This window comes from Nomia melanderi, chromosome 9, assembly GCF_051020985.1.
Source record: "Nomia melanderi isolate GNS246 chromosome 9, iyNomMela1, whole genome shotgun sequence".
Classification (NCBI taxonomy): Eukaryota; Metazoa; Arthropoda; class Insecta; order Hymenoptera; family Halictidae; genus Nomia; species Nomia melanderi.
Genome location: NC_135007.1, coordinates 9,461,605 through 9,473,302, shown reverse-complemented (window position 1 = coordinate 9,473,302; position 11,698 = coordinate 9,461,605). Strand labels below are relative to the sequence as shown.

General features: G+C 46.0%; 1 protein-coding gene across 4 annotated transcripts in view; it reads right to left on the bottom strand.

Moving 5' to 3' along the window:
* Positions 1-11,698, bottom strand: part of LOC116427844 (protein pangolin, isoforms A/H/I/S) — a 282,374-nt gene that overhangs the window by 41,088 nt on the left and 229,588 nt on the right. The gene's annotated exons all lie outside the window — the stretch shown is intronic.

The following is an 11,698-nucleotide window of genomic DNA, read 5'->3' as shown; positions in this document are numbered from 1 at the left end:
GTCTAGTATTATTTGTTTAGTAAGCGAGAATTGCTACAGGTGTAAGAGAACACGAGGTCCTATAGAAAATCATTGACACTTTGTTGGGCTTAAGATGTCATAATAAAGACGTTGGTGAGTTGAAAAATGATACCTCATGCTGATCTTGTTCACTGACATATCAAGATCGGTTTACGTCGGATTTCGTCAGTGCCGTTCAAGTATGACGATCGAATATCTGTTATTCGAAGACAGAGGCAGCCTGTCCCCCCAAAGGGAATTGGTTCTATAGAAGTTGGTATACACGTGTTTCACCTGTCAACCGACGCGGACGAGTTCTTTTCTTTGTTCAATTAATCGTTCTTTCGTTTTACTTTGTCATAATATTGATATTGGTAGAATTATACTGTTACTCATGTTCACTGGAGTAGAAGCTTTCATACGTACATTTTATTCGCCTGGAGACATGTCTTTGTTACGTTCGTGAATGAATAATCATACAGTATACAGACTAAGGGATCCTTAAATGCTATGAACGGTCTATTTCAATGATAACTGTAACGCATGAAGAACTATTATACAATTGGAACATGTATAAAGATGAATTATGAAGATTTTCTTATCTCACAGAAATGTCACGTTAAACAAAACAGAAAGCTCAGCAACTTACTAAAGAAAGATCAGTATCTCTTAATACAAAAAATGGCTTGCTTATTCTTTGCAACACCTTCACAGTCATAATACTTAGAAATTTGAAAAATAATATCCACTCTTTCCTTAATTAACTTTGAAGTAACGAGAATTACGTTTAATTATCCTTATTTCACCTAGCAAATGTCGTTTGTTCACAGACGGGCAAGCTTTAAACACTCGTCAACAATCTACTCTCCACACAAACGATGACAAAGTAAAAGTACTCAGGCAACACAAATACAAAAACCTCACAAAAATCTTACAACTTCTGTTCGACTAATTTCAAATAATTATGCACAACTAATCGCAACCACTAATCGCAAATATACACAAATGAACTACTATCAGCACCGGCAATAACATTCTTAACACTAGCTTTACGGAACGCGTCAGTTCGACGCATATTGAATTTTATAAAAATTACTCGGTAAACGCTTAACTCGGTTTTCGTCGATGCAATTACGCGAGTACCTATCCTAGCAGCCTATTCCTAAGCGCCTAATTTCCAAGATCCAAAGTAACGAATACCAATTATTCTAGGAACAACGGAACAAACCGTGCAACAAATGTCCGTAAACCTAGTGTTAAATAAAATACAAAACTCGCAAACTCACTCGTTCTTCGCGACACAACCGATCACACATCTAACCAAATCGAACCTGAATCTCAATCAGCCGCATTCCGTCGGACATTTTTCTCGATGATCGTGTCAATGTTGTTTCGCACCGGCACACCGACGAAACCCGAGCGGCCCGCCTGTTCGGAGTCGCTCGACCGTGAACCTAATTGCTTGGCAGGACTTCCCAAACACGCGCGTCTGATTAGTCGGGTCTTATTCCCCTGAAACAACATTTACGGGACAAGTCTGCGCGCTCGGGGCGCTGATCTTTCGCTCCAGTTACGAAAAAAAAAGTCGAGCAGCGCGGGAAGCGTGTCTCTGCCCCGTGCAAATTGGAGCACCGATAGAACCGCCTCGCTCGATCGCTCTCCGTTCCCCCGTCTCCCTGCCGCCCCTTTCTCCAAGGGGAACGAACGTCTATTCTGGTAACTGCGTCCCACCTCGCCGAGGCACGGTCCCCTGATTCGAGAACGCTCGAACCGCGTGACGGTGCAACGCGCCGCCGCCGATAGCAGATAACGTTTATGACTTTGCCCGCGTTTACGACCTTTTCCTTGTCTTTCCCGTCAAACACCTTCGCGGTATTCGAATCGGTGAACGGCCGGAGCCGCGACCGACTGGAGAACTCTGGGCCCCGGATCTATTGTAGGCCCGATAAGACGCGGACTTATACAATGATGAATCTTTCTGGCATTTGTCTTGGAGTTGCTTTATGGATGCTTGGGGCGGTGAGTCATTTATGATATTACCTGATATTAATGGCTGTCGGTTTTGTACATGATTGGGGAATGTATTGTTATCGGTGAAGCGTAGCTTATCATGGGTTATCATGGAATTGGTGTGTATTAATTCTTCTCGTAGAGGTGTCTAAGGTTGTCATTTTAATTGATTCTAATGTGTTAATAGAGTCGATTGGTTTCACTGATGTTTGTGATAATCAAAGGTTGAATTATTCTCAGTCTATACAGTTTAAGTATTCCTAAAAATACCATTTCCCAGAATAATAAGACTTTAAACATAAACGGTTCTTGCATCCGCCAATTCAGAACTATCATCACCGCGAAAGCGGTGACTTATTCATTACTCATCAAAACTGCCCTTCCATTTCCTCGCATCAAATCCCAAAATACCTTCCTAAAATTTCTCAAACTCGTCGAAAAACTTCCCACCAAATTCCATTAAAAATTCCACTACTCTCAACGAACATTCAACCCTTAACAACTCATAAAACCCCTTCGAACGTTCAAGGCGCAACCTCTCAACTCTTCCCAGTCGAATGTCGCTGTAATGGCGACTTCTAGCTTCGACATCTGAAATCGAAAGCCCCAAATGAATTTGATTATTCAACTAACAAAAGACTAACATACGATTTTCCTCTTCTATTTAACACTTCGATGCATAATTCGGTTTTCCATTAAAACAAACGTCAGAAGTTTAACACGTCCTTGTCTACAGAGTTACCAGAAAATTGTCGACCGTACGGGTTAACGCATCAATCTTTCCCAAAGACCGAGGAAAAGGAAGTACGTCGAGTCCGCGCGTCGACCATGACCCCCCTGGAACGGCTTAATCGACCGGACTAATTAGGAGAGGGCCGAAAAATGTCGACTGGTTTACATGGGTGGCGCGAGAGCGAGCATGGCGGCTGCGGACACAGGGGTTGGAGGAAGGGTTGGAGGAGGCGGCGGGCTGGCTGCTGAGGGACGGGGTGACGGGATGGGGGGCCGCTTAATATTGCAAATCGGATTTAGCCTTGGGCGCTGGTCGCGCATGATTATCGGCGTGTCGGCATTTCATAAACGCGTCCACATCAAACGCAGCTGGTCGGTCGATCGCGATAATATTTGTCACGTAGTTGCGGTGCGCGGGCGGCAGCGCGCGCGTACGGTACCGCCGCGGATACAGGATAATCGATCGGTCCTCTGTACGCGGCCGCACGCGTGATTACTTTCCGGTGAACATTGTCTCCGCCGCGTTCGGAATTCGAGGCTCGCATACCGCCGGGTCCAGTTGATTCGACCCGGGACCTACGGTCGTCTTTACCGTGGATCATGGGCCACGCTGGTGAAACAAATTGAATATTAATCGGTATTGACGAGTCGGACGGCGATTTCGCTTGAACGGATCGATGGGGAAGATTCAACGAAGTTTCTTCCGGCGGAGGTTTGGGAGAGGATTAGATTTGAAAGTTGAACGGGGATTGTTGTTTACTGTTAGTTGAAGGGTTCAGTGGATAACGGACGCGTTTTCGAGTATCGATCGCGAGGTTTTGTGGTTGAAGTACGGAGTTAATTTAAGGACGGATTGTTTGATTATGTATTATTTGGATCTCGGATCTTTGTAGGTGTTTTATTTGTATTGTATTAGTGATGCGTTTGTTTTGTACGTTGGTGAGTTTGCGGAGCTCTGTATGTTTGGTCAAAGTGAATCTCTGGTTTATGCTATACTATGTTTGTAAAATGTATGGGCAAATTTTGTGGACTTCGGGAGCAAAGAGGAACATTTTTCGTTCGAAATTTGTTCATTTGAAAAAGAAAGGAAAATACGTCGTTTGACAGATTTATAAAGCGATGTCAAAATGTGGCCGGAAAGCACGTCAATCGTTTAGTAGATATAAGTTTGAAAAAACATTGTAGAAAATGCATCGGATAGTTACTAAAAGAATGCTGGAAAAATTGTCGGATGAAGATATAATTCGATGGAACATCGTATATAGACAACATATCGAACAATTATCAAAACAGTTCACAAAAATCGTCCCACGAAGATGTAACTCAATGAAATGTAAACAGTACATCGCACAGTTACCAAAAAACGTTAGAATCGTTGAGTGAAAATATAACCCGACGAAAACATCGTAGAAAATGCATTGAACGGTTACGAATAAACGTCAAGAAAATCGATAAAGTCGTAACTCAATGAAGCATTGTAGGTGCATCGGGCAGTTAGTAAAAACGTCAGAAGAACCGCTCGGTAAAGGTATAAATCGACGAAACATCGCGCGCGGACAGTACTCACCTACACCGAACAGCTCCAAAAACCAAAAACGGCCGAAAAACCGTCGGATAAAGATGTAGTAACGGCCACGGAAACATCGGTAGTTCCGGATGCACCGACAGAGCGACCCGAGCGGAATCGAATTTCCACGTGCGTCGGCTGCAGGCGAGAAGAGGGCGCGTTTCAACCTCCCCGCGGCAGCCCGAAAAGCGGCGACCCTCTTAACGTCACCGGCGGAGTCTCTTACGATGTTACGTGGCTGGTACGACGGCCTCGCCGGAAGGGTGTAACCGTGGGTCTCCATCGGCGCATTTTTCTATCTCGTAGGAGGGTGGAATCGAATTGACGCCGCGTAAGAGGCTGAACGACGTTCAGATTCGATCTTCCGGATGGAAGGAGTCTCGCGCGTAGCCGTCCGAGGAAGGGAAACATTGTCTTCTCTCTCGGAAGGGGGTTAAATCGATGGTAAACTACGACGAAGAACGAACGTTAGGGAGAGGACGCCCGCGCGACGACGCCATCGCTCCCCGAAACGACGGATCCCAGGATCGTCCACCTTCCACGGGATAATTCGATATAACCCCGTGGGGTAATGGTCGCCCCGAACACCGCGCATAATCGATAATACCTGCCGCGTTCCACGGAGATTCCGACAATGTCCCTTGTATCCTGCGGAAATGTTATATGTTAAGTTCCCGCCGGCAGGACTCGGTTTTTCTTATTAGATTCTCGTCAAAGTGGATTCTTCGATCGCCGGCTGCTCGAAAATGAAAATTCTTCGGAAAATCCTCCTGATCCTTCACCGTCTACCGTGGCATAAGGTTCAGTGTATATTTCATGTAAAATATAGGAAGATTTGGAAGTCGTGGCAGTCGGTTTGTATTGCTTTTGAATATGGACGAATGTTTTAGAACTAATTAATAGAATCGTGCTACCTCCTCGATACATTTATTAAACTCGCGGAATACAATATACTGCAAGTTGGAAGGTTGTTAAGCTGAAAAGCTTAATTACACTTTCGATTGACTTTACTGTTCGAATAATAATAAAACAAGAAAGCCCGAATAGCCTCTGACCCATCTGGCAATTCTAGTGTTAAAAGTTCGCCGGTAAACGGGCTCTGACGCAGTGAAAATATTAATTTTAACATAGCCGATCACTGATGACCCCGATGAAACTGCAGGCGAATCGATACCAGGTATGTTTACGAATCCAGGATTGTTCAACAAGCCGGAAGCACTGAAACCATCGTTCAACGCTGCTACCAGGAGGATATTAAACTTATAAAAAATTCCATCCCCGTTCCACGTCACGGACACCGCCCCGGCGACATTACAGAAGATTATTTCGCTGTAACGTTCCGTTGCCGTGGCTCTGTTATTAATTTCCCTCTGTCGATGACAGAATGGAAAAAGGGCTCGAGCCAGCGCGACGCGACGCGGCGTGGCTCCGCTCGGCTCAGCCGCGTGGATACGCGATTGCCGTCTTTAAAACGTTATTCGGGTCACTGGCGGTACATGGAAAAGCTCTCTATGCATCGGGGCTATAACCGCCACGGATTGACGGCGTTCCGGGACAGATAACCCAATTAAAAGTTACACGGCCGCAGAGCCGTGCACACCGGCCAAAGAAAACACGTCATTCGGATACAACGTTTCCCGTTTACCACTTTCCCCGGTTTCGAATCGTTTAGTCAGAAACGGGTACGGTCAGTTTCCTTCTTCGGGGTACACGGCTTGCCTGTTGAACACGCAGGGGCTGTCAACCATTTTTTTTTTCTCTCCTTCTCTCCGTCTTTCTTTCTCTCTTTTCGAGTGGACCTTTATTCTAAGACGAGGAGCGAAGTTATTATTACACGATCCCGGTTGTCGGAATATTTTTCATTGTTGCTCGAGATAACGGGAGACTAACGAAGCTGCCGGAAAATATACGAGAAGCTTGGAGATAGGAAAACCGAGAGTGACTTGGATTTTTGTAATACCGATTTGAAATTGTTAGATAGCTGGGAACGATAATGTGTATGGAATCATTGAGTTTTTGATTTAAGTAGATTAGTCTTTTTCGGTGAGTATTGCGATTCATTGATATAATAATGAATTTTTAAGATGTGTTTAATTAATAGAAGCGTACGATTAGTAGAAGCGAAGAAAAAATTAAGCGTAGTGGATGAAGGAGTAGTAATTAGTATGGATAAATAGAGGTGAAGTATGATGATGGTTGTAAGGAAATTTGCACAGGTTTCAAGGTATATAACATTCAAGGTTATAACAGAATTTAAATGTATAATAAAATAAATTAATAGTACGTGTAATTATATGGATACAGGGATTATTCCCATAAGTAAATGTAAGTATAATTAAGGTATATTAGCGAGAAAGTTTTATTGTCGCGTGTTATCAATGTTGACGATATAATTCACTTTCAAACTTTCGCGTTCGAAACGATTCACGAATGTCGTGCACGCGAAGTGGCAGATTTTAATGACTCAATCGCGCCGCGCTCAATCGAACGAATCAAAGCGTCGAACGACTTCCGTGGGAGAGCGCCGCTGACTAGTGCCGTACCATGCACGGGTCCAGATCTACTGTGCCCCTGGCTGAACAAAGTGAGTTCAGATACAGCCGGCGCGAGTGGCAAGCCTCGTTTTCACGCCATTATTCCACGCTTGCATCGTTTGACTTAAATACGAACGAAAGCGGCGAAGTAACTTATCGTTGTTTTATTTTCCAGTTTTTCGCTGCGAATTGTTTGATAAACTTTAAAGTCATTTTGCACTCCATTCTCGTTCGAGAATGTATACTTCCCTTTATTTTTATACGCTCGAGGAGAGCAAAGGAACGTAAATTCAATAGTTTCTTGTAAAACTGAAAGATGTAACAGGATAAAGTTTCTAAAACAGTGGAAGTTTCATGATACTATAATATCATGTTCTAAGAGCAGACAGTTAGTTTATTATTTAATATTATCGTGTATTCAAGTTTTCTTTCCCTCTCTCACGTGAAAATAAAATTGGAGACGTAAACACCATTGGTATCATACAATGATTAGTTCACTGTCTCTTTCAAAAGTCAACATAAGAGTATATTTTTACTAGTTTATACTATATATATATATATATATATTCATTTGGTTCACATTATCTTTTGGCAAACGAATTAACAAGCAAACAATTTTAACGAAGAAAATCAGATATCCCGATAAAAAAATAATCTTAAAATTACCATAACAACTGATGCTACCATAAACATCACAGATTCAAGTAATTATATCCAAAGCAACCAACACACTCGCACGATCAATTTTTCCATGACTCGGTGCCACGATAAACACGTTACGCCCCGAAGCTATCCCCAAGAAAACATTCCGTAAGGTCTGCCATAGCTGCAACGTTCGCCCCTTAAAAGTGCCATTACTAACCCCGACATATTCCACCCCGGTTCTCGCAAACACCACCCACCCCTCTCATCGTTTCCAACTTACACATTCGTCGCACGTTAACAATCTCGATTTGCCCTTTCGACTTTCCTTCCCCGGCAGCCCCGAATCCCTCTCTCATCCTCGATTCATCCCTAAACTGCGCAACGTTCCAGCCGTGTCAAAGGACAGACAGACAGACAGAGACACCAATATACCAGGAAAAGTAAAAAAGTGAGAGAGAGAGAGTGAGACAGACAGAGAGAGAGACGAAGCAAGAACGGCACCGCTCTGAAATTCTCACCTTCATCCACTTGGAGGCCAAGCCAGGATCGATATTATTTTCTCAATACGCGTACGCGTCGGCGACGTTCGCGCTCGCTTTCCTCTCCCGCTGTGCCGCGCACGTCAGTCGCCATAGAGCCAGCAGCTACTAACCGGTTCGCGCGGTCGTGCCGCGGGGACAGAAATTGGCCCGGTCTCTTCCTCCGTAGAACGCGCGCGTCCGTTTCTCGCTAACGCGGCGAGTATGCATGAATTATTCGAGATACGTTAATCCGGTTGGCTTCCAGAGCAGCCGAAATCCTCCCTCGACCTTCCACCCTGCCTCGCCCGTTCCCTTCTACCGCGCCGTCACTGTTTCGCCCTCTCGAGCGGATGGTTGTCCTCTTCCTCACGCTTTCTCCCTCGCGGTTCCACTCGTTGGGCCAGAAGAAGACAGCCGCGGTTCAGCCAAGGTGGGCACGAAAACGAGGGTAGTAGAGGCGAGCGAGACAGCGAGAGAGAGCGCGCGCGCGCGCTGGCTAGAGTGGGGTTGGACCGTGGAGTCGGATCCGTGAGGCGCTCTCTATCCGGGAGGGTGGAGGGCAAGCGAACCGAGAGAAAACGGACACGAGATGGAAGAGGAACGACGCCGCTGCTCCGCGACGCTGGCAACGAGAGAACCTGGAGGAGAACGTGGCTAGAGAGAGAGAGAGAGAGAGAGAAAGAGAGAGACGGAGGGAGAGAGAGAGAGGGAGAGAGTGAGAGAGAGAGAGAGGGAGGGAGAGGGAGAGAGAGAGACAAAGAGAGAGAGGAAGAGAGAGGGAGAGAGAGAGAGACACACAGAGATAGAGAAAGAGAGAGATAGCGAAAGAGGTGAGGGAGGGGGTAGCTGTGAATGGAGCCGCGATGCACGTAGGAGGCGGTGGCCAACCCCAAGCTGGGGTTGCCGGGGCAACGCGGGAGGCGTAGGCGCTCCGCAGGCAGAGAGAGGAAGGGTTCGTTCCGTTCGTTCGTTCGGTCGACCAGAGCCATGCCACGAGGGTTGCGGAGGAGAGGGCTCCCGGCGAGGGAGGAAGAGGGGCTGGCTGGCTGTGCGCGGTCGGTGGGAGAGGGCGAGCAAGAAATCGTCGGTAGGGGTGGAAACCGACCGGCCGACCGACCGACCGACCGACCGACCGACCGTTTCTCCGTACGACCGTTCCCGGCGCACACGACCGGCTATCGTTGCACTTCGGATCGCGCACACCTTGTTTGTTAGCCGAGTTACTCACGTGTGTGTCTTTCACCCCTATATGCGCGCGGGTATTTATCCCCGTTGGCCGTTCGAGAGAACGCCCGGGATTCCTTGATCGATCCGAATTTTAGTGGACCGGGCCGGCCGGTTATCGCCGGCGACGTCGCGATTCAGGGATGGGGCTTCGAACTATGTTTAACCTGTTGACCGAGAAAGATGAGTTGATCCGATGCCCAGGGTTTCTTTGTTGGTTCGTTTGTATTCGCGGAGTTTTCAGGGGATTTTGGTTCTGGCGGACTGATAGTTGGTATGTTCGATGCTCGGGCATCGTGTAATTTGACGTTAACTTTATTCTTCGTTCGATACGTGTCATCAGTTTTCTGATGAACTGTTCCTGATTGTTATTACTTTGATTTCGCGAGAGTTACGGAACCTGATACTTGATAGGTTGATGCTTTGATAAATACTTTCTGCGATTACTTTAAACACGATTGTATGAAACGCGCGAGAAAATAAATTACCCCGTTTTCAGCTCAGTCTTCAGAGCAGAGTCTAAAAATACGCAAATATTGAAGGTAACAGAATACCAGAGGCACGACGTCGGGGGTGAAAAATTAGAACGGTGAAATTATCGTTTCAACACGTACACGGCCCGGGAAAATATTCAGCGGGACTGAATTTTTTTCGCTTGCCGCTTCCGAAATTACGTTCTTCCGCCGCGTTGAAAAACACAACAATTATTTAACGCTGAACTCACGGGGCTGCGGCGTCCAGCTTTTTCAATTAAACGCGGGCCACGCGCGGCATCCGCGCACCCCCGTTCGCCGCTACGCCGTGAACCCTTTTAATAAATTCGCGCAAAAATGCAGTGCACTCCAAATTGGGAAAAATAAATCATTATCAGCGGCACGGTTCGGAATCCATCGGGTTCCATCCCCTTCTCCACGCCTCCCACCGCACAAACACCCGACGAACAATTGTTCACCGCGCTGGGTGGATTTTCCAACATCAACAATGACCGGTGCGTTTCCCACAGCGATTTCCCTGCCAATATCGATTCGAACACTGTCGAACAAAAAAAAAAAAAAAAGAACGGGAGGAACGAAATAGAAAAAAAAATATGTGTATTGGGAAAAAAGATACAAATTCCTGGTTTCGCCATGAAACCAGTTATCCAGAAAGGATTAATCGCACGTCCACCTGTAGCCCATTCATACACAGCTTCGGGTATTACGGTTAATATAGCCTTGTGCCGATTCATAGCCTGAGCCACAATGAATTTTTAAGTTGTTCCACGCGCGGCTTATAGCTGCTACGTTTTCTTTCTCAGTGCCATCGGAATCAGGCATCAATAGAGAGACATAACAGAGAGCTCCGTCATCGTATGCGATTCTCGCAAGGAAAAACTTATAGGAGGGAATATCCGCGCACTGGGTCAATCTCAATTGAATTTATTTACCGTGTACGTGAGGAGCAGAATTTCGCTGGAGCATTTGGGGGCAGGCATTGCTCGCCAACTACCTCCTCTAATGTAGCGCAAACTTTATCCAATCCGGCTGGAAAAATATAAGGGAAAGCCTCGCTTTAAAATTTCCCGAATATACCGGCGCGGTCGAAAAGTTGTTCGTCACTGTTTGATGTTGCTGCAGCTCCAGAAATAATCGAGCGTTCATATTTAAAGGGAGAGAGGCACGGGCGGCTGCTGCCGGCCCCCGTCGCGTCGGTCGGCTACGCGGCGCATCCAGTGTTTTTCATTTTTAAAGACGACTACTATCCGGACACGGTTCTCGCATGCACGGCTTCCTAGTTGCGGCCCACATATTTACCGACGTATTCGAATACACGGTTCATCCATGTACACCCGCCCACCTGTACACCCGCCCACACGGCTCCCTACTTGTATATGCATCCGCGCGCCTACCTATCCGCTCCTCTATCTTCCGTCCCATCCGCCACCTTTTTCTCCCAGCGAATCGATGACGGATCGAGTAAACCGGCGACCGAATATTCTCCTTTTTTGGTTTCCCCGCTCGAAATTATGGGAACCCTGTACTTTCGCGAGGATTCTTCGAGAATTCGGTATTCCCCGGAATGTCGTTAATCAGGCGCGGCTAGCTGGAAATAAGAGAATTCGTGATTTTCGGGGTTTTTAGGATATTTCTTTGGAGAATGTTTCGGAAATGTTTCTTGAAAGTAGAATTCCTGTTTTAGAATGTGTCATTTGCGAATATAGAGGCAGTTCTTCGTTGGGAAGCACAAAAGTTTGATACGGATATGCATATTATATACGTCGAGGCCCATGAATTGCTTACTTGCATGTAAATATTCAGAGAGATATAAATATTCTAACTCACTGAAACTTTGAGCCGGCGGAACTGACTTCAGTTTCAGTTCATAGTTTGAAGAGATTTAAATATTATGTATCTTCAGCTAGCCCTAGTTTGAAATGGTTTGAACGCGTCTTTAAAAACAGCCCTTACACTTTATTATCTGAAAAA